The sequence below is a fragment of the Triturus cristatus genome, chromosome 7, assembly GCF_964204655.1.
Source record: "Triturus cristatus chromosome 7, aTriCri1.1, whole genome shotgun sequence".
Lineage (NCBI taxonomy): Eukaryota > Metazoa > Chordata > Amphibia > Caudata > Salamandridae > Triturus > Triturus cristatus.
The window spans coordinates 388,351,193-388,375,000 of NC_140590.1; the positions used below are offsets into that span (position 1 = coordinate 388,351,193).

Below are 23,808 nucleotides of genomic sequence, written 5' to 3' on the forward strand. Positions count from 1 at the left end.
GGACATTCAAGTTGAAACTGCAGACACCAGGGTTAGTTCTACGAATAGGTTATATGAAATAACACTCCGGATGGAGGGAGACATACTAAGAAAAGTGAAAGTACTCTTTTGGGAGCATCTTTCAAGGGGTAATGATATACTTCTAGCAGAAGGAGACTGTCCACCAGAATTTGTCAGGGAGTGCCCACATGGCGAAGACATCATTATGCCAGCCTTCTCCAACGATGTTCCAATACATTTAAAATATACTTATGCCAGGAAATGGGCAGTGGCCCAAGCCCCAGCATTATACAAAAATCATGTAGGATGGGACGAGGACTCACCTCACCACAAAATCCAGTTAAAAAATCAACCAGCTGCACAAAGGCAGTTAAGCAAGAAGCTAAAAAACAAGTCAGGGAGATCTTAGATCAACTTGAATACCAGGGGGTGATTGAAACATGCACCTCATCAATGAACAATCCTTTGTTTCCTGTTTCCAAACCAGACAAAACATATTGTCTAGTTTTAGATTACAGACACCTAAGCTCATGTTGTAAAACATTTGTAGTGCAAAATGCACACAGTACAGCAATAATGAATAACATTGTGCTTAAAAAGTACAAAACCACATTAGACATTTCAAATGGTTTCTTTTGTCAAAATATTGCACCTGAAAGTAGATATTGGACCGCTTTCTCAATAATGGGGACTCAGCGTCAATTTTGTCGACTGCCACAGGGGTTCAAAAACAGCCCGGGGTTATTCTCAGCAACAGTACTAGAGTTATTACAAATTTATGACGACGAGGCATTGGCATATGTCGATGATTTATATCTGACAGACGATGACCTGGACAGACACTTGAACAGGGTGAACACCGTTATATTGGGCTTCGCCTCTGAGGGTTACAAATTCATCTTTAAAAAGTCCAGAATTGCGAATCTCAACATCCTTTTCCTAGGATATGAACTTTCAAGTGAAGGCAAAAGCCTGGCAGCCAACTTTTTAGAAAGTGTTTGCTGCTCCAACCTCCGAAAACGCTGAAAAACTTACAGTCTATTCTAGGTTTCTTTAATTTTGGAAGAACATACATTCTAAACTACCCAGAGAGGGTTAAACCTCTCTACGAATTAATCAAACCTGATTTCAAAGCCACAACGTGGACACAAGGACACACAGAAATTCTGCGTTCACTTCAAACAGACATGTTAGCATCTAAACACTTGCAAACACGCGTCAACATACGCAACTTAGTGATCCGAATCATTCCGGGTCAATGCGGATTCACCTACTTAACCTCTTCCGTGCGCATGACGGCCAGGAGCCGTCACGTGTCACAGTGGGAGTGTGCGCACGACGGCTCCCGGCCGTCCGAACCCCCGCCCACTAATACAAACGCCCGCACGGTGCGGGAATTCCCCGCGCATGGAAGGGGTTAACTTTTAACAAAGGTGAAAAAGTATCAATTGCATACAAATCACACTCGTGTACACAAGCAGAAATAAAATTGACTTCTACAAAAAAGATTCTGACAGCAGTTCAAACCGATGTAGCAAAAGAAAGAGCCCTAGCACAGGGGAAACGCATTATGGTCGTGACTCCTGTACCAGCCTTAGAGGCAGTTACTAAAGCTAGCATTCTGAATGCAAAAGGTTTACATCCGAGATGGCTACAATGGGTTAATTCTCTTGCTGCAACTGATGTTGAATATGTTTTTGATCCTTATTTGAAAACACAAGCATTCCTGCAATACGAACATGAATGTCCTCTGCCTACTGAAATTCTCCCTCTTGATCAGTACGAATTTATAATCTATACTGACGGATCTGCACAACCCACTACGGAGAGTAAACAAGCTTACAGTGCAGCTTGCGCGATCGATAAAGGTCGTATGCGTGATGGCAAATTTAGATCAGTGGTCACAAAAACGCAATCTCTAGGAGATTGTACAGCTCAGCGAGCCGAACTACAAGCATTCAAGATGGCACTTGAAAACACGGATCGCGAATTCCCCACACTCATAGTGTGCGATTCTTTTTACTGTGTTCAATCTTACAATGAACATTTACAGAATTGGCTTCGAAATTGTTTCAAGGATGCAAAAGGTGGCACAATCAAGCATAAAATGCTTTGGGAACAAGTAGTTCAGTTACGAAAAGGACTACAAAACACTCACGTGATACACACGCTGAGTCATCAACATGATGGCGTTCACGTTGAAGGGAATTCATTGGCTGATGAAGCTGCGAAAGGGGCTGTACAAATGGCTTCTGGTAGCTGCAATCACTCGTTCAAAAACGAAAATTGACAGTCAAATAATGCTGGCTGTCAATGCTTCAAGCAAAGGCAGCGGTGCAGCGTTACCTAAAAAATTTCCACTCATATATAATTGATGCGAACAATGTTCCGTTTGCTCGAATCCCTGGAGTGGGGGATAGGGTAGTACCAAACATGGAACATAGATTAGGACTAATCCTAGCCGCACATGAAGGGATCGCCTCTGCCCATGCAGGTGTTTCCGCCACAGTATCGTTATTAAAACAGAGATACTGGTGGCCAGGCATAGGAAACAGACCAGGAATTATGTTTTGGAATGTGAAATATGCCAGAAGATGAAAGTCTGTACTGTGAAACGTTAATTTCATATAAACCATTAGCATGTGTTTACCTGGACCACTGCGGTCCCTTATAAAGGGATAGTAACTATAAATATATCATGGTCGCAGTGGATTCGTGTTCTATGTTCCTATGGATGTGGCCTCAGCGCTCGGCTGACGCTCGAACTGTTATAAAAGATTTGCGAGTCTTTATCGGCACATACGCAATTGGCCCACTACATTTTGACCAGGGCCCTGCGTTTAGCTCTCGAGCTTACAAAGAAGCCCTGGCCAGTTTGGGTGTAGCATTGTGGTATTCTTCTCCATTGCATCCTGAGGGAAATTCTGTTTTGGAAAGAAAACACTGGGACATAAAGCAGTCTATAACAGCTAGGGTATTAGGTGCGGGTGATGGGTGGGTCAAACACCTTTATGGGGTCCAGTGCGCACTCCATATGAAGTTCTATTTGGAACTAGAATGTTGGTTCGGACCTTGATATGCAAGACACAGTGATGGAAAATAAGAAATTTGATATCAAAGATCGTTTGGCTGTTTTACAGTACTTAAATGAACCAAGAACGAAACAAAGCAACGTGCTCCTGAAGCCAACCATCACTGAGGAAAAAACGGCCGTCCCAGCAAGGCCTGTCTGGATCCCAAAGCTTGGTGATCTAGCCAGAGAAAAAATTGCGGACAAGAAGGAATTTGGGCCTTCTTACAGACAACCAGTACCTGTCCTAGCAATCCACAGATCAAGAACAGTACTTTTGCAGCCCCTTGCTGGTAAAAGGGAGAAAAGATTTGTGTCCATCGACCTGATCAAACCACACTATGTGGCCGATACTAAGCAGTAGGCCAAGTGGACTCTGCCAATGTAGCAGACGCACTCTGCTGGCTATAATCCAAGAGGTTCAAACTGAGAGACTCATCACCTTTGAAGATTCTGCAGTGAGAAATAAAGGACTAAGCAACAAAGCTATGGAACTTGTCCCTCTTGAAACCCAAATAACAGTTCGTCCTGACACACATGTCTACAACGAAGTAACAAGTGATCAACTGGTTCCAGAGATTTCAACGAATCTTGATGCAAATCAAACCATTGACAGAACTGCCTCTGGCTATTTCATTAACTTTGATATGTTTTCTGAGGATCCCAATGAACCTGAAACAACGCCAGCACAAAGAACATTCAAAGAACAAGCAACAGACTTTTTTCATCTCCTGAAGAAGACTTATCTGGTTTCACCATGGATTGAACTATGGATTGTTTTGGGAATATTCTTCTTTCTACTTTGGTTAGCTCTGGTATTAACTCTGGGTATACTGATAAATGGAAGATATATTCAAATGGACACAGCAAGTAAAAGAGTGAATTTACTTCTCCAGCCACACATATCATCCCATCATGAAGCAAGAGACTTGTCAGCAGTGAACATAACAGCTGTTCCTATACATGATGGTATAGTTTGGGACCAAACCGAATATGACATTTTTGGCCCGTCGGAGCTTTTAAAGATTCCGCACTTATTTACAATTTCATTAAATGACTTTATTACCTCTAGTACCTTTTCTGATGATTGGGACTTCAAGACTGTTAATAACATGATGTCTGATCTAGAGATGTCTACTGTTTTCACACATCATGAATATTTAGAGGGTTCATCAGACTATGAACACATGTATTGTTATAACCGCTAGGGTCATCATTTCTTGCATAAATCTGCAACACCTAGAAATGTATTTATGTATAACCAATGGGAACATTGTCCTACACCTCCAAAGGGTAGTTCGAAAACTTTTTCATTGGCTGATGAAGCTGCGAAAGGGGCTGTACAATGGCTTCTGGTAGCTGCAATCACTCGTTCAAAAACGAAAATTTACAGTCAAATAATGCTGGCTGTCAATGCTTCAAGCAAAGGCAGCGGTGCAGCGTTACCTAAAAAATTTCCACTCATATATAATTGATGCGAACAATGTTCCGTTTGCTCGAATCCCTGGAGTGGGGGATAGGGTAGTACCAAACATGGAACATAGATTAGGACTAATCCTAGCCGCACATGAAGGGATCGCCTCTGCCCATGCAGGTGTTTCCGCCACAGTATCGTTATTAAAACAGAGATACTGGTGGCCAGGCATAGGAAACAGACCAGGAATTATGTTTTGGAATGTGAAATATGCCAGAAGATGAAAGTCTGTACTGTGAAACGTCCTGCACAGACACCCCTGTTAATTTCATATAAACCATTAGCATGTGTTTACCTGGACCACTGCGGTCCCTTATAAAGGGATAGTAACTATAAATATATCATGATCGCAGTGGATTCGTGTTCTATGTTCCTATGGATGTGGCCTCAGCGCTCGGCTGACGCTCGAACTGTTATAAAAGATTTGCGAGTCTTTATCGGCACATACGCAATTGGCCCACTACATTTTGACCAGGGCCCTGCGTTTAGCTCTCGAGCTTACAAAGAAGCCCTGGCCAGTTTGGGTGTAGCATTGTGGTATTCTTCTCCATTGCATCCTGAGGGAAATTCTGTTTTGGAAAGAAAACACTGGGACATAAAGCAGTCTATAACAGCTAGGGTATTAGGTGCGGGTGATGGGTGGGTCAAACACCTTTATGGGGTCCAGTGCGCACTCCATATGAAGTTCTATTTGGAACTAGAATGTTGGTTCGGACCTTGATATGCAAGACACAGTGATGGAAAATAAGAAATTTGATATCAAAGATCGTTTAGCTGTTTTACAGTACTTAAATGAACCAAGAACGAAACAAAGCAACGTGCTCCTGAAGCCAACCATCACTGAGGAAAAAACGGCCGTCCCAGCAAGGCCTGTCTGGATCCCAAAGCTTGGTGATCTAGCCAGAGAAAAAATTGCGGACAAGAAGGAATTTGGGCCTTCTTACAGACAACCAGTACCTGTCCTAGCAATCCACGGATCAAGAACAGTACTTTTGCAGCCCCTTGCTGGTAAAAGGGAGAAAAGATTTGTGTCCATCGACCTGATCAAACCACACTATGTGGCCGATACTAAGCAGTAGGCCAAGTGGACTCTGCCAATGTAGCAGACGCACTCTGCTGGCTATAATCCAAGAGGTTCAAACTGAGAGACTCATCACCTTTGAAGATTCTGCAGTGAGAAATAAAGGACTAAGCAACAAAGCTATGGAACTTGTCCCTCTTGAAACCCAAATAACAGTTCGTCCTGACACACATGTCTACAACGAAGTAACAAGTGATCAACTGGTTCCAGAGATTTCAACGAATCTTGATGCAAATCAAACCATTGACAGAACTGCCTCTGGCTATTTCATTAACTTTGATATGTTTTCTGAGGATCCCAATGAACCTGAAACAACGCCAGCACAAAGAACATTCAAAGAACAAGCAACAGACTTTTTTCATCTCCTGAAGAAGACTTATCTGGTTTCACCATGGATTGAACTATGGATTGTTTTGGGAATATTCTTCTTTCTACTTTGGTTAGCTCTGGTATTAACTCTGGGTATACTGATAAATGGAAGATATATTCAAATGGACACAGCAAGTAAAAGAGTGAATTTACTTCTCCAGCCACACATATCATCCCATCATGAAGCAAGAGACTTGTCAGCAGTAAACATAACAGCTGTTCCTATACATGATGGTATAGTTTGGGACCAAACCGAATATGACATTTTTGGCCCGTCGGAGCTTTTAAAGATTCCGCACTTATTTACAATTTCATTAAATGACTTTATTACCTCTAGTACCTTTTCTGATGATTGGGACTTCAAGACTGTTAATAACATGATGTCTGATCTAGAGATGTCTACTGTTTTCACACATCATGAATATTTAGAGGGTTCATCAGACTATGAACACATGTATTGTTATAACCGCTAGGGTCATCATTTCTTGAATAAATCTGCAACACCTAGAAATGTATTTATGTATAACCAATGGGAACATTGTCCTACACCTCCAAAGGGTAGTTCGAAAACTTTTGCAATGAAATTTCCATATTTTTCAGACTACAATTTGTCTAATCCGGAAACGTTTTACTTTAAAAATGTGACCCAATCAAGAACGAAAAATATGTTAACCAATACGAAACAGATTTATTCTGCAGCCTTTATTGCCCAACTGTCTAGACAAGGTTTCGACTTTTGGAAAGACTGTCTGGGGTACAAAAGATTGGCAAGTACAGGGGGTAGAAGTTTTATTTAGAGCCTGTATCATGCCTGAGCAAATTATGTTTTTGAATGACACTGTCCAGCAAACGTCTTGCCTTGGATTAGCCAGGATCAAAGACATGAACACACCGACCATACCTATACCTGCAAGTAATAGCACTACACGGGGGGAGGTTGACGTACATAATGTTTTGCATCACAACAGATCAGATCCAGAATGGAAAACATTTTTGCTCTGGCTCACAGACACAAACAACTGTCAAGATCGATTCCTGAACAAAACACAGGGTTTCACTATCAATAGGCCAGACCCACTCTATGTTCAAAGACAGCATCCAGGGGTAGTAACAACATACAGTGTAGGGAAACTATGCCTTGATTGGCTACAGAAAACTACACTGAAGGATGTTAAACAACACTTAACTTTACTTCAAGAAGGCGCAGACCTTAGGGAATTCTTGCTAGGACCAAGAAAACCGTGTCAAAAACGTTTCATATATGCCGGTATCTACGCTGCTTATAATGAAACATGGAAGGTTACCCAAGCAGAGACTGCAGAACGAATACGAGAAAATGATCGTATTAATTTAGAGAAAACTCTCTCTGTAGTAGACAATGGATTAACGACTCTGTCGTCCAGAATATATTCATTGGACAACATGGTGTCTTCTGTCATAGATATTATGGAACAAGACTTGGTCATGTTGCAACATGGTCAGTCTCAGCTACGTTCTATCATGCTATTGGGCTGGACACTACAAACCTTGCATGCAGGCTATGTGCCTTGGCGTTTAATCAATACTACGTCACTGTTTTCAGAATTCAATCTCACTGAGAAACAGATCAGACTGGCACAAAGGGGAGCAGACTACACTATGCTGAGCATTGAAAAACTGGAAAAATTACCATTCACGGTGGCAGAAAAACCAGCTACTGAGTGGATCATACATGGTAAAATTACTCTGCCTGTTACAACTTTCCATTTTCAATATTGCCTAAAACATATACCAGTTGGCAAATATGAAAGGTTGGGTAAAGGATACATCAAGACATCCTGGTATTTACCCTACACACATAGATGGAGTGAGGAACGTGAGGTGTTTCTTAGCGGTGAAAACTGTCAACACACACCAAGCGGTTCTCTCCTTTGTCAGGCTATTAACTTACACGGGGCCTGTGATGGTTCGGCTACAAACTTATCCTGTCACCAGCAAGGATCACCGGCTGCAGTGATTAATCCAATTTTTGGCCAACTTTCTAATAGGAGTTACATTATGTTAAATGAACACAGCTGCTGTGGCATGTTGCCAGGTATTCCATATCTAGTTACGGTTACATCCAGGGGCACTTGCTGTATGCAAGTCTTGTTTCCACAAATAGACACGGTCAGGGAGTCGCCTTTGTGGCCTTCACTGAACATCTCTTCTATACGAATTGATACTCTAAGCAGAATGAAAGCCATTCTTTTTTAAAAAAACAGTGCCACTGACCTCGGCCAGAGAAACCTATGATCTCCAAGTCGCAAGGACTTCTGTGGAGATACATACCCTTTTGTATACAAACTGCCCTGTACATTTCTCAGAAATGTTAGGTCGTATCTTAAACATTTCTGATACGAGCGGTATTATACATGTATTTAAGACCGTGTGTGCAGGACTGTTGGCACCTTTTCAAGCAGTCCTCTGAATTTTTCCAAACTTCGTGCACTCTGTGTTTGGCGGACTGCTCCTTTTGGCACTCGTTGCAGGGATCCTATTTTAGCTTCTACTGCTACGATATGGCAAGCCTCATCACCAGCGTCACTCCAGGCACCATAGAGAGAGCTCTATTGGAGATGAAGTGTCGTGAGCGCATCGTCCAAATTTTGGGTTTCCCTTGTCTACGAGAATTAAACACCACATGGTTTCTGTCATTAAGACCAATCTGGCAAGATTGCATCTTACCTGTTCTCCTCTGCTTGCTCTGCGGTGAAGAATGCGTGCTAGACATCTATCTAACACTCCCATCAGTCATGCCTACGGATATCGATACTCTGCTGGACCCAGTAACGGCCATGCTCTGTGTTGTCCCCAGCGGCTACCAATCCTGATGACGGCATTCATTGAGATCTCACAGATGCAAATTGCTACTGCTGAGGTACGTGAGGAAACACCAGGCACGCAGGTACCATCCGATTCGAATATTGCTGATGCAACCAATGCTGAAGGCGATAGTTCACGAGGTATTCCAACTTTCACCTACAACGTTAGATGACTTTTTGTCTACAGGATTAGAAGATTTCATGTTTTCTCCAGATCCACACACTGACTTTTGATTCAGGCACACGGTGTTCCTATGACACTCTAAATTTGGCCTTCATTCTTTTCATTTCTTCCAAATTTGTATTTTTTCATTTTTTGTCATAGTAATCTGCTTATAGTAGAACTATTCATAGAGAACAGAATTCTTTGACAATCTTCCAGGGTCATTATGCCACCTTGTCACATCAACAATTGATTTGTGTTAACCTGATTTGAAATGGTTTCGGCCCTTTTTTCTTCTGTATTTTTGAGCCATTTCATCATATGAATATATTTCTGGTTCATTCTTGTTGGCATTTTTAATGCTCGCATATACTTAGAATGAAACATTGCTTTTAAATATGTACAGCACCTTATGCATAGCAATGTGTTTGTAATGCATTGTTTAGGACATATATTTTTAGATATGTTTTAGCATGTTTTTGATTCAGGAACTCATTTAGTATGCATGAACATCTATTCCTTAGGGGTTCATTCATGACATTCCGATGCCCGAATTTTACGTCAATACAGGCATTCCTACACACCTTCAAGGTATAAATATACCTGCACTTGCCCTGGCAAACCACGGTTCCGGCACTATCCAGCTCGACTGCCTACTTGCGGTTCGCCACGGCAAGTTCAGAAGGAAATCGAGTTCCTGCCTGACGCACTGACCAGACGCTGTTATCCTCCTCGCAGAGAATCCAGCTCCAGTGTTTCTGACTCCAGGGTGTTAGATATCAAGTCCTGAAAAGAGATTCCAACCTCGCACATTCTAAGATATGGAGCAGACTAGAACTTAGAGAAACTTTTGGCAACTCTTGGCAAAACTAAAATTATAGCTATAGTTAGCTATACTTTAGAAAACAGCACCTACTTCTTACCTCCTACTACACTTAGGTTAGGTACACTGGGGTAGAACTATTTAGAAGCATCAGATGAGTATCCACATTTTAGCCTGTGTTATTTATGTATGTATTTTAATTAATATATGTCATAGCTACAAACCATGCTATTGCAGTATTATTTTATCTTACTGCTAACTCTGTACATATTGTACTTCGCAGCCTGTCTTACGATGGTAGCAGTTCATATCTCTTGCATGAGAAATAAGACTGTTCAATAAATCCTTTTTATTGAAATGCCCGTCTCTCTATTTCTGTGCAACTCTGTAGAAACGAAGCAGGCACGATTGACTGAGTGAAACTATTATCTATTGTTTCCACGGTTCTGAGATTGTTCCGACTCTAAGGGAAACAAAGTTGTCATGTTTATGCGGTTGTCAGAAACTAATCTTTCTAGTGACCTCTGAGTTAGCTGGAACACACAAGCAATTAAGTTTAATGTACTCGATAGAGACATACTGTCCTCAGTCCTATGTCAAATCTATAGTGTATATTATTCCAATGCGCAGAGCCTATCAGGGATACAGGAACTACACTACACCCTTGTTGATGTGGTCGCAGTGGGTGATCTTGTATCCTTTGGGTATTACGGTGGCGATGCCAGGCGTGTAAGTGGGGTTGAGACAGGTCTCATTGAGGAAGAGGACATCAGATGAGAGTGTGGAAATGAGGTCCCATCTCTCTGTGGTGTGTTTGCATTGTGAGCGCGTGTTGGGAAGGGCGCATGTGAGTTGGTATTTGTGTTTACGGGATGTCTGTGGTGTATTTGGGCTGGGGCTGGTTGGTGGGCTGGTGCATGTGCTGTGGCGGGCGAGGTGGTGGTGCTGGCAAAAGGTCCTACCTTGGAGCATGGGTTAGGGTGGTTGCAGTGTTTGTTGCAGCATAAGGAATTGAGGGTGCAAATCCTGGCAATGGTGTATCTGCCGGGGCAGGAGGGCCATGGGTTGTGGTGCTGGGCATGGTCCAGGCCCGGATGGACGCAGATAGGTTTGCCTTTGGTGCGCTGGCAGCATGCCCGATCCATGCGGTCATGCTAAAGCCTGCATTAAGTTGGTCCTGGGATGGGCTGGGCCTCTGTTGATGGGAAAACCCAGTCGGGAAAACCCAGGCGGGAAACCCCGGGCAGCAGCGGTGTCACTGGATCAGGCTGGAACAAGCAGGAACTGGAGGCCGCAGGCAAGTGGCAAGGTGAATGCCCAATTGCCTACCCATTTGAATAATGGAAACAACTTCCAGATGTGGACCATGCTAGCCCTATGCACCCTAAAGTTTATACCTTGCCTTAAGAGATTAGAAGCACTAAGTTCATGGAAGTCCTCACCAGCCCCAGTGGGTTGGAACTGTCTTACTTGACCCGTAAGTAGCCACCAATCCTGGGAGGATAATGACGTTCAATCGCAAACTCTGATCTCTCTTCACCAAGGGTCTGTAACGTTGTGTGACAGGGGCATAACGGAGGCCCCCACAGCCCCTGCAATGTGGGGGGCCCAAGGTTCCTTGTTTTGGAGGGGGCCCCTTACCTTCCAAAGCCATAACAATGCATGACTTGCTCAGGAAAGTCACTCTGCTTTCCCAAGCAGGCCACCTGAAGCATAGGGAGCCCCAACCATTCAGTGGGATGCCATTGAGCCCAAGACCAATGAATATCTGTGCGATCTTGCCCCTCATCACATTTTGCAAGGGAGCCCCATCATTTTGTGTTACAACAATGTTGTGCAGTCTTTCTCCAAGGATGCATTCGGCCTCCATAGCCCCAGGACAGTCCATGTCAGACATCCTCTCCTATCTCCCTACCAGTCAGTATGTGTCCTCTAAAGCATTTCTAGCATGATGAACCAGGGCACAGTGCTGTCCCCTCCAGGCACATAGGGGTCGCCAAATTTGTATCCTTCTGGTGATGGCCTTGTCTTCACGGTGGCCCACTTCTGGCACCTGAGGTCACTAACTACAAAGTGCACCTAGGCAATGGACCTCTCTTCATTGCGCCCTCCTCATGGCACATCCAGTCACCGACTACAGAGCTCACATGAGTGATGGCCTGCACTTCTTGGTGGACCCCTCCTGGTATATGGGGTCACCAACTACAGAGCTCACACAGCCTTAGCTTCCCCCAGGATCAGGTGGATAGCACAAAGGTCCTGACCAGGTGCCTCATACTTCACTCACTGAGATCCACTCGGCAGGATCCCTGCTGGGCCTCACTCCTTCCAGGCACTCTTCTCATCCTCACAGGGCACAGAGGGTCAGCAACTTCGGCCCCCTCCGATACGGTGGCCCCCTCCTGGCACATGGATTTACTAACTAAAGAGTTTACACAGGCAAAGTCCTGCTCTTTATTGTGGCCCCCTCATGGCACATTGGGTCACCAACTACAGAGCACACGTTGGGGACAATTGCGCTATCCTGGCATCCAAAATCAATGACTACCGACTGCACATGTGAGATGGCCCACTCTCCATTTTGGCTTCCTTATGTCATATACAGTCAATAAACTACAGAGTGCACATGGACGGCAGCCCGCACTTCAATGTGGCCCCCTCCTGGCAAATGGGGTTACCGACTACAGAGCGCACACAGGTGATGGCTTGCACTTCACAGTGGCCCTTCCTGGCTCACGGGTTCTCCGACTATAGCACGCAGACCAGGGCAAAGGCCCTATATTCCACAGGATCAGGTAGATAGCCTGCAATTGTCCTGACTAGGAGTCTCATACTTCTCTTACTAGGATCCACTTGGCAGTAGCCTCACTGAGCCTTGCTCTGGCACTCTCCTCCTCCTCTGAGGGCTCTCTGGTTTTGGCAGACAGGCAAATTCTAGGTGCTCTCCTCCTCGTAGGGTACTTTCGTCTTGGCAGTCTGGCATCCTCTAGGTGCTTTGATCCTCACAGGAGGCTATGGCCTTGGCAGGCAGGTAGAAGGCCCATGCTCCAGGCTCAGAGCAAGTGGTCTCAACTTTCTGGGTGATGGTCCCTGACCAAGCAAGGAGACTGGCAGACCTTGGATCCCAGCCTATTTTCAGCACCAATAAGTCTTGGCAATCTTCCCTCTCTTTATGAAGTTGTGCTGTTCAACAAAGTATAGTTCAAATCCCTTTTGAGGTGCCAGCTCCTTTGAAGTGCTCGCTCCTCTATACTGCCCTTTGTCATTTGTCATTAGGGATAGTATGCCACAGCAGAAAAGGCTACATTTTCTGACTTGTCCACATCACAGGCCAATGGAGTAACCATCAGCCTTCACTGTAAAGTGCCCCATAAAGGTTCAAAAGACTAAGCCTTCCTCTCGTTCAAGATTCCCTAGTAGTGCCAATCTTATCAGCTGCCCCATCCCATGAAGATGAGCTCACTGACCAGTAACTCTTACTGGAATCAAAGAGCCCTTTGATAAGCACAGAGGATGCTCTGCTGTTCTCTCTTGAGGGTGTGTCCACCCAGGACCTTAAGAATGTCAGTAATCACCTGTCTGGGGATTCAATCCTCGCTTCCCCAGCCTCTCCAGGCCTTGGGCTTCCAAAAGCACATTCTTTCATGTTATCTATCATCCACAGACACACACATGCTACCCAGCATGCACATGCAAATATCACCCACTTTCTGGTGCTACACGCAATCCATGGAGGCTATGGTTGAGTTAAGTACACAGCCTCGGAACTTTACACGAGTGGACCAGTAGACCCTACTCTAATAACTTTGGTAAAAAGTCCTGTTCATATTACTGATTCTACTGAACACAAAACAGGTATGCCTCCACCACTGTTCTTGTGTCACTTCACTCTAGGTAAGGGCAGTATCCCTCTACCTTCACGAGGGTACCTCTTGGCGAGCCCCTGCTGGTCTATGCAGATCGCATTACAATGAGATAGGGCTATGTCATGGTGCACATGCATCATCCATGTTCACCCAAGACAAAAAATCAGTACCAGGGATCCCGATATCCATGCAGCTGAGGCAGTCATGGTAGGAATGCACCATGGCCCAACAGTAACATTTATAATTCCTTAGGCAGAATACCCTGAAAGCCTTTCCAACCCACTCTCTCATCTCACGTCTCAGTAGGCTGCATTGCTTCTCAACCAAAGAAATAGTACAACAAAGCTCCATTGAGCACTGCCAACTTTAGGGCAGTGTGACCGGTGCCACTTCACAGGGTACCGAGCTCGGGCGGGGGAGAGGGGAGAAGGGTTGTATTTTGTAATATCTTGTGGGCTTAAAAACATCTGCTGTAGAGTTCTTGTGTGCCCAGAAATTCTAAGCAGTGGCGACTGCTTCACTGAGCAGTGAAAAAATAAAAACAAAATGATGATAACAAAGGTTGTTGACATTTTATTTTTCCTCACTTACTTCCTTAAGTGAGGCCAGGGCAGGGCTGTCCATTCACGTCCACCCAGCTGCTTTAAGGAGGAAGAGTGGTGTCACTGCCCCAACCGTAATACTCAGTTAGATCTCTCCACCCGAGCTGAGCTTTACTGACAGGCGGGGAACAAGCACAGAGTCATAGTCCCTTAGTGAGTGCCTAACTATGGCGCTCACACCAATTGTGGGGCTGCTCCCATGCTGGGTAATACCAAGCATCTGGACTGGCATAGGGGACCCTGTGGCATGATGGGAGTCGAGGAGCAGAGGCCATAAGAACACCGACACTGCAGAATACAGGTAAGCATTATTTTTGTAATTCTTTTCCCCCGTGTTGCCCTCCACCACGCTGGCCCCCTGCACCGCCCTCCCTGCACCGCCACAGCATTTAAATGCCACAGCAACCATCACTGATGTTCAGGCAATAATTAAAATGTCAATGTAACTCTGGTGATAAATGTACATGCTTGATAGATCAAGGTTTTGTCTAGTGCCAGTTTTGAATTATTATATATAGTGCAGAGGGTTAAAGCAGCAAAGCAGTGCAGCATGCAGATTACTGAATTTTATTTTATGTAGATAGCTCAGTGAGTTACTGCTTCTGTTACAGCGATCCTTTTGTTACTTTCAAGTCATAAATTGCAATCCTTCTTATACAGTACAGTGAGCTATGAACTGCCAACTAAGAGCTGCATGCAAACTGCAAGGCATTAAGTTTAGAACCTTATGTTTCTCTCCAGTCTTTCATTATCCTAAGATTGCTAAACAAGGGTTGTTTGGGTAGAAATAAATTATTATTAGTAAAACCAACCCAAGCCACGTTGTTACATTTTGCTTCTCCAGACCAAACGCTCTTAAATCATAATGCCTCTCAATATGGATTACATGTGACTCACACCTTGTAGTCCTCATTGTCTTATTTAGCATTTCCTATACAGTGAATTACACACTCGTATGATTGATTGCCTCAGACTAGTATATGTGTGTGATGTGAAGTCATCTGACACCCAACCTTGGTATGAGTTGCACTATAAAAGAAATTCAATTATATTCTGAACTTCGTGTTACCTGCTCCAGGCCTTGGTTTGTCATTGCATACATCAGCATTTTTATCAAGCTTTGGAGAGCTTCTCAGCAACTACTGTTGACTCAGTTTGAGCAAATCTATCCCTCTTGGATTTTTTGTCTGTTGTATCAGTTGCTGTTGAATGGTGAGGACATTCACACACTGGAACTGTGGGCTAAACCTCAAAACAAAGATATGATATGTCTTGATTGTTGTTGGCAGGAGTATCTTCACATTGTGCTGCTTATTCCACGGTTTGTTGATCAGTATGGCATAACTGGCCTTGGACTGCTGGAAGCTCGGTCTTATGATTTGGCATAATACTCTGTTTTTTCACTGAGTAGACTTTTTGTTGTTGAGTCAGTTTAGGGTGTTTTAAGTCTGTCTTTCTTCCTTCACGCATGTTTTTCCTTTCCAGTTTGCTACTATGACAGTTTTTCTTGCTGTTATCAGCAGCCAGTGGCATCATATCCCCAGGGAGACAGCTTTTTCTCCAGGTATCCTACTTGCTTAGGGACAGGACAGAGTTGATTCTCATATGTGGCAGGCCGGTCGGTGTGTTGTGCCACTTCAATAAAAGATGCCACCAGCTGGAATAACTATCAGTTTTGTCATCCTGATTTGTTATTACTGATTTTGTCCTTAATTGGTTAGAAGAATTCATCGCCCTCGTCTTATGTGGCATTTATTACTACACTCAGACAGAAGAGTTTTTTCAGCACAGAAGGATGGGCTACAGGCGTATTCAATATTAGTGCACAGGCATACAAATTGAACTTTACTTCTGGGTCAGATTATAGTCGGACTGTTGGACTTGACCCTTTAGCAGGGTCAACCCTGAACTTTTTGCCTTCCTCCTAGTTTTTTTCTGACATGGTGTTGGTGGTTTTAGGACTCTGGGCACTTTAGCGCTGCTGTCCAGTGTAAATTGTGTGTGCTCTCTGCCCTCCATAGGCTAACATTGGGACCCCCCCCTCCCCTTTATGGCATACTCCTAAATGGAACAAAATAAGTATGTCATGTTTGGAACGGAAATAATAAATGCTGCGCAATGGTATGTGAAGATTTATTATCACTATTTTAGGAATGCCACTTTTAGAAGTTGGCATTCCTGTGTGCTATGTGTCTGCCTACCTGTTGTGTATTGCATGTCTGGTTCTAGAAGTGACCGGGGCTGGTGAGGTGTGGGTGGCTCCAGGGAGAGCAGGGTGAGTCAGCACTAGGCGTAATAGAAGATCTGCAATTGGAGTAATGGGAGGAGAAGTCCCCTGTCCCTGAATAGGTCTGTGCCCACCCTGTAAAATGCTGGCTCCACCCCCTGTGGTGTGTCTGATGACCAAGCCCCAGCTCACAAAGGAGGAGGGAAGCATGGTAATCAAAGTGATTAACACCCTCCCTGAGCCAGTTGGGACTGGAACCTCCAAGACCCTTCCACAAACTTCTGCCCCCTTCTAGTAGCAGGGCAGACAAAGAGAACTGGAGTATAAATATAGGGGCTGTGACCCCATGAAGTTGGTGTGTTTGTGCTTACTTTGATTAGAGGGGACACTCTGCCAGGAGGAACTGCCGTGGGACCCAGCTGCTGGCCACTGGGGGTCCCTACGTGCTGGCCTGCCTGTGCCCAGCTGTGCCCCTCTGCCTTCTACTGGACCAGGAAGAGACTTCTGCTGGAGTAAAGACTGCTGCGTTAGGAGGATTGTCACCTTGCTGAGTTAAGACTGTTCCTAGGAACTGCTACCCGGTTTTGGCTGAGCTGCCCTACTGCCTGCTGATCCTTGCCCAGTCTGAGCCCTTGGACGAGGAGCGCTATCTTTTTATCCCTGGAGTTCTGGAGAATTATATTTTAATTACCAGAGGGAATCCCGGCATGGGGGATTCCCCCTGCACTCCTAAAACCGGAGCAGGAGCCCACCCCGCATTTGTGTGCACTTTACCGGCGGGTGCCCACCCCGCGTTTCTGCATTTTTAAAGAGCGGGTGCCCACCCTGCGTATTTGTGCTCTCTAATGGGAGCCTACCCTGCTTTATGCCAATTGGAAGGGCGGATGCCTACCCCAATTTATGCTGCTTTTTTCGAGGGAGCCCACCCCATATTTGTCTTTATTTTGAAGCAGGAGCCCACCCGGCGAGTCACCGCTGAGAATCACCGCTGCGGCCCGTAGAGAAGACAATGCAGCTGACCCGGAAGTCAGGCCGGTTGCCTTGTTGTTTGCGTGGCAGCGAAGAGGAAACGGGAAGGAACCGAGCCGAGAGGGCTCCACATCAAAGTCCCGGGTCCCAGGAGGAGGGGCCCGGGGGCAGTCCCGAGAAGCCCCGAGGCGGGTCCGGCCGGGGCACACTGTCGGTGCCTGAAGACCAGCCCTGAGAGGAGCAGAGTCTCTGAGCAGCCCCGGTGAGTGGGAGCTCAAATTGGGCACGGTTGGTGGCAGGGCTTGTTGTCTGCACCGCTGCGCCACACAAGAGCGGGCAGCTGCAACGCTTGGGGGCATGTTTGAATCCCAGAGTCCCGGAGTGGGACTCTAGCATGACCAGTTGTGCCAGTGTCTCTTTGGCTACACAACTGCGCCACAGTTGCGGGCCACTGCAACGTTTTGGGCAGTCCTTGGTTGTAGAATCCCGGAGGGGGGCTGCCCTCAGAGCACAGAGAGTGCTCTGTCCTTTTTGTGGAGTTACGGTGCCGGGAGCGGCACCAGGAGAGTCCCGGTAACGGGGCTCTTAGGGCACGGTGAGTGCCAGTTTGGTTTACACAGCGGTACCACCAGTGCGCGCCAGCTACAACGGGCGTAGTTTCCTTTCCATTAAATGTAGGGGCAGATTGCCTCTGAGTTTGTGAGGCGATCGGTCTAGCTTTATCTCCAAATCCTATGTGGTCTCTTGTCACATGTTTAAGCAAATCACAACCCACTTCGAATGACACCACCGACTGGCAAACACTCAATCAGGATTCAAAAAGAGCCGCAGAACCAAAACAGCAGCCACCAATGACATCTGGACCATCCTGAACTGAGGAGAAAAAGTGGCCCTAAACCCGCTCAAACTCTTTGTGGCATTCAATGCAGAGACCTACAACACACTTGCCAGAAGACTCCACGAGACCAGCATCAAAGGACCCGCACTCAAATTGATCTGTTCCTTCTCAAGGGAAGAACCCAAAGAGTGAGACTGCCACCCTTCACATCGGAGACCAAGAACCTGATCTGTGAAGTCCCCCAGGGATTGTCCCTTAGCCCCACCCTGTTCAATGTCCACATGGCACCACTCACCAACATCATCCAATCCCAGGGCATCAGCATCATCTCCATTGCTGATGACACACAACTCATCCTCTCCCTGACTGACAAGACAACCACCACCAGAACCAATTTCACCAGTTGCCAGACCATAGTAACATAATGGATTAGTGGCAACTGCTTGAAGCTCAACTCTGACAAGACAGAAGTACTAGTCTTCAGAAACAAGGCCTTCTCATGTGATGTCACCTGGTGGTCTACGGAGCTAGGACCAACACCCACCAACCATTCCAGGAATCTGGGGATCATCCTGGACAACAAGCTCAACATGACAGCACAAGTCAGTGCAGTGAGCGCTGCCTGCTTCCACATCCTATTTATGGTACAATAAAGTTTCCAAGGGGCTGCCACAGAACACCAGACGCACCGTCACACAAGCACTCATCACTAGCAGGCTCAATGGCAATGCACTCTATGCCAGAATTGCAAAGCAGCTCCTGGCAGACTCCAAACTATCCAGAATGCCACCGCAAGACTTATAGTTGACATTCCATGCCACATCCCCATCTCACCCTTCTTCAGAGAGCTCCACTGGCTCCCCATTCACAAACACAGACAATTCAAACTCCTCATGCACACATACAAAGCCTTACACAATACTGGTCTAGAATACCTCAACAACTGCATACACTTTCATCCCGCACGTTAACAAGAGCTGAGCAAGAGGTTGTTTGTTCTCATACATCACAACAAAAACATGGAATGGCCTCCCACAACCCTCACTTCTTGAGTTTTACAAGAAGCTGAAGACCCAACTCTTCAAATTACTCTGAGGGGAAATTCACCTACACACTTGCTACAGCACCTAGATACCCTCACAGGTGATTAGTGCACAATACAAATAGGCATAACATACCATAACATAACAATGCAAAAAATAACATAACAAGGAAAGTTTAAGCTTGGCAAAATGTTTATTTTGCCAGGTCGAACTGGCAGTTTAAAACTAGAAGCAATACACAAGCATGTTTTAAAAGGCTACTTTATTGGGTGGCACAATAAGTACTGCAATCCCACTTGCAACAGTAATTTGCAGGCCCTGGGTATATATAGTACCAATGGGTCTAATAAGTAAATTCAATGTGCCAATCAGGTGTAAGTCAATTGTTAAATGTTTTAGGGAGCGAGCACAAGCATGTTACTACTGGTTAGCAGGGGAGTAGCGATTATCTAATTATGATTTTCTCCGAATTACAATTAGGTAATTGCCATTCCTAATGTCGGAAACTCTTTTCAGTATCGCTAGCGATTTCGAATGGGTCAGAAATAGACCTACCTCATGCATATTAATGAGGTAGGTCGCAATTTGCAAACCATTAGGAATCTACACCATCACAGGTATAGCAGCCTGCTGACCACCATGTCTGTGACTGCTTTTAAATAAAGCAGTCTTTTGCAAATACGTGTTACCGAATCACAATTTGTGTTTCATACTTATATATAAAAGCATGTTTGCAGTCGGAAACGGACCGATCGGTCCGTTTCCGTCTGCAAAAATGCTGTATACATATGGCCCAGAGTTCTAATTCTGACAAAAATGGATTCAGCAACACAAGGCAAAAACTCTGGGGGTGACCCTTTAAAACAAGCATTGGCATAGCCAATAGGTCTCACCTTTGGGACCTTATAAGTGTTTAGTTATCCAGCACAATATCCTTGGTGCAACAACATCAAGTGTTGCATGGCTAAACACTTATAAGGTCCCAAAGGCGAGACCTATTGGCTATGCCAATGCTTGTTTTGAGTGAGTGGGTTGTGCAGGTATGCCACTGTGAGGCAGAGATGCTGCAAGTGCTTTTACAGGAGCCCCTGTGACATTGCGCCTCTTCAAAATGTATCTTGGGTCTGGTGTAATACTTTTAGCCCCTATTCCTGTCTTCTCACACCCGTTGCAACCTTAAATGTCTCATGTACAGCTGGGGTTGACACTCATATTATCCCTGCCCTCCAGTGACACTTTACCTGTCACAGGTGGTGGTGGTGGTGGACGTGGTGGTGGACGTGGTGGTGAACGTGGTGGTGGTGGTGGACATGGTGGTGGATGTGGTGGTTGTGGACATGGTGGTGGTGGACGTGGTGGTGGATGTGGTGGTGGTGGTGGACAGGGTGGTGGTGTTGGACATGGTGGTGCTGGTGGACGTGGTGGTGGGGGACGTGGGCATGGTGGACATGGTGGTGGTGGTGGACGTGGTGGTGGTGGTGGATGTGGTGTTGGTGGTGGTGGACATGGTGGTGGTGGATGTGGTGGTGGTGGACATGGTGGTGGTGGATGTGGTGATGGACATGGTGGTGGTGGTGGACGTGGTGGTGGACATGGTGGTGGTGGTGGTGGTGGACATGGTGGTGGTGGTCATGGTGGTGTTTGTGGTGGTGTTTGTGGTGGTGGACATGGTGGTGGTTGACGTGGTGGTGATGGTGGTGGTGATGGTGGTGGTGGACGTGGTGGACGTGGTGGTGGTGGATGTGGTGGATGTGGTGGTGGACGTGGTGGTGGTGGATGTGGTGGTGGTGGATGTGGTGGTGGTGGTGGATGTGGTGGTGGTGGTGGATGTGGTGTTGGTGGATGTGGTGGTGGTGGACATGGTGGTGGTGGACATGGAGGTGGTGGACATGGTGGTGGATTTGGTGGTGATGGACGTGGTGTGGTGGACGTGGTGTGGTGGATGTGGTGGTGGATGTGGTGGTGGTGGATGTGGTGGTGGTGTTGGCGGTGGATGTGGTGGTGGTGGACGTGGTGGTGGTGGATGTGGTGGTGGTGGTAGACTTGGTGGTGGTGGACGTGGTGGTGGTGGACGTGGTGGTGGACATGGTGGTGGTGGTGGACGTGGTGGTAGTGGATGACGTGGTGGTGGACGTGTTGGTGGTGGACGTGGTGGTGGTGGACGTGGTAGTGGTAGAAGTGGTGATGGTGGACGTGGTGATGGTGGTGGACGTGGAGGACATGGTGGTGGCAGTGGACGTGTTGGTGCACATGGTGGCGGTGGTGGATGTGGTGGTTGTGGTGGTGGACGTGGTGGTGGTGTTGGATGTGGTGGTGGTGGTGGATGACTATTGGGTAGGACGGTGCTGGCAGAATGCAGATGGAGAGGAGGATCTCGAAGGGGGCACATGGGAGAGCAGAAAGAGGCTGAATATTAGATACAAAAAACGGCGAGTAGATAGAACACAAAACAGATTTAATGGGGTGGTCCCTTCTTATAGCGCATGTGAATGTTCCTTAGCACCCCGTTTTTAGTAAACAGGGGGACTATGGGGAGATTAATTTACTATTCACGCATGATGATCGCGTGCGATTAATTGATTAATCACACATGATGATCGCGTGCAGAAGCTGGTGTTGTTTGTGTCACGGCGTTGGCTTACCAATGTGTCTTTCTGGGAAAATTAGTTAATCTACCGTGCCTTCTAAAAGGCAATGTGCTCCTGTATGAATGTGCTCTTGTGTAATGCAACTGAGTGTCTTGTAGAGGTCTCTACTACTCTTGAGTTCAGTTTGCAATCTATGAATTTGCAAAACAAACAGCCAGCAGACCTTGTAGAGCAAGAGCCTATTATATCCGTTCATGTAGCACACGCACAGCAATGATGGCTCTGTATAGCCCAGTACTGCACACTACACAACAAACAAATATCCGTTCATGTAGCACACGCACAGCAATGAGGGCTCTGTACAGCCCAGTACTGCACACTACACAACAAACAAATATCCGTTCATGTAGCGCACGCACAGCAATGAGGGCTCTGCACAGCCAAGTACTGCACACTACACAACAAACAAATATCCGTTCATGTAGCGCACGCACAGCAATGAGGGCTCTGTACAGCCCAGTACTGCACACTACACAACAAACAAATATCCCTTCATGTAGCGCACGTACAGCAATGAGGGCTCTGTACAGCCCAATACTGCATTTAAAATGTAAAGCGCATTAAAGCGCAATGCTCCGTTAATAAAAAAAAATACATCGTGCCTGCAGTGAGAGTGGCTCACAATGAAAAGAAACAAGCCACGGCATCGCTCTGGTTGATGTTTGGGAGGTGGGAGGGGTGTTCTGTACAGAAAGGCATTACGGCGCCCTAGTAAATAAATAAATAAAACAAGCGCGGTACGTGAAAGTGAAAGCTACTGCGTTTGGAGCTGAAAGTGCACACTGTGCTTAATGAGCCATGACAAGGGAGGAAAGCCGCTCTTGCTCCCGCTGACCCTAGGCCAGGGCAGAGAGAAGGTAGGACATGCACCCGCCTTTGGCCAAATGCGTGCTGTCTTTCTTAGGGAGACGCATGCAAAGGGCAATAGCGGGTGAAGAAAACAAAAGCACATGCATGAGCGTGTGTTCCAAAGTTTAAAGCCCTTACTAAATGTCTCGCAGTGCAGTGCATGCCGGCTGGCGCAGGCGAGACCTTAAAAGGTCAGGTCCAAGAACTATGTATTCTAAAAAGTCTTTTAAAGCCTTGAAAAGTCTTAAGCAAGAATGAAACACGTGTTGACTGGCCTGGTGGAAGGCTATTTTGTTCTCATCAGGATGTCTGTTGCTTTGGGTAAACTATAACCAAGTACATACATACTATTTGTATGCCTATTTGCAAGTTGCATAAGTTATCTAATGAAGAACAAATGAATTATCTTATAGACAATGAACACAAGTTAATGTGCTTCGATCAGCTGTTGATATATGTGTTTATTGGATGTTCCAGAGACGCTGCAGTCAACACCATTGTATTAAGGTGTTTTACAGTTAAAACGCCCTTCATTGATTGTCTGAAGTAGCATTAAGACTTATTGTACAACAGCGCGTAACTTGCCACAGAAGTGCAACAACAACTATACCCTAACAACAATTGTAATAGTCAACTGCATTGCAAGTCCTGGAGATTTCTAAATTCTGAAAGCAAATTCTGAAGTGCCCTGAGTTCTGACCAGCAGATCTGAGAGATTCCTTAATATAGAATAACAAATACTGAAGATTCCTTGCTACTGTACAGCATATTTTGGAGCTACCTGGATTCTGCACAGCAAACAGTGCTTAATTTGAGCCGGTGGTTTCAGATGCTCAGCAACAGCACTTAATTGTCAACATTGGCACTTATGACAGTCTGCCACATGGTGGCGATGCTTGTCTACATGGAGATGAGCACAACAACAGTTGGTTATTAATTCAAT

At 45.7% G+C, this 23,808-nt stretch overlaps 1 protein-coding gene across 3 annotated transcripts in view; it reads left to right on the plus strand.

Moving 5' to 3' along the window:
* Positions 1-23,808, plus strand: part of LOC146809756 (scavenger receptor cysteine-rich domain-containing group B protein-like) — a 450,060-nt gene that overhangs the window by 397,493 nt on the left and 28,759 nt on the right. The gene's annotated exons all lie outside the window — the stretch shown is intronic.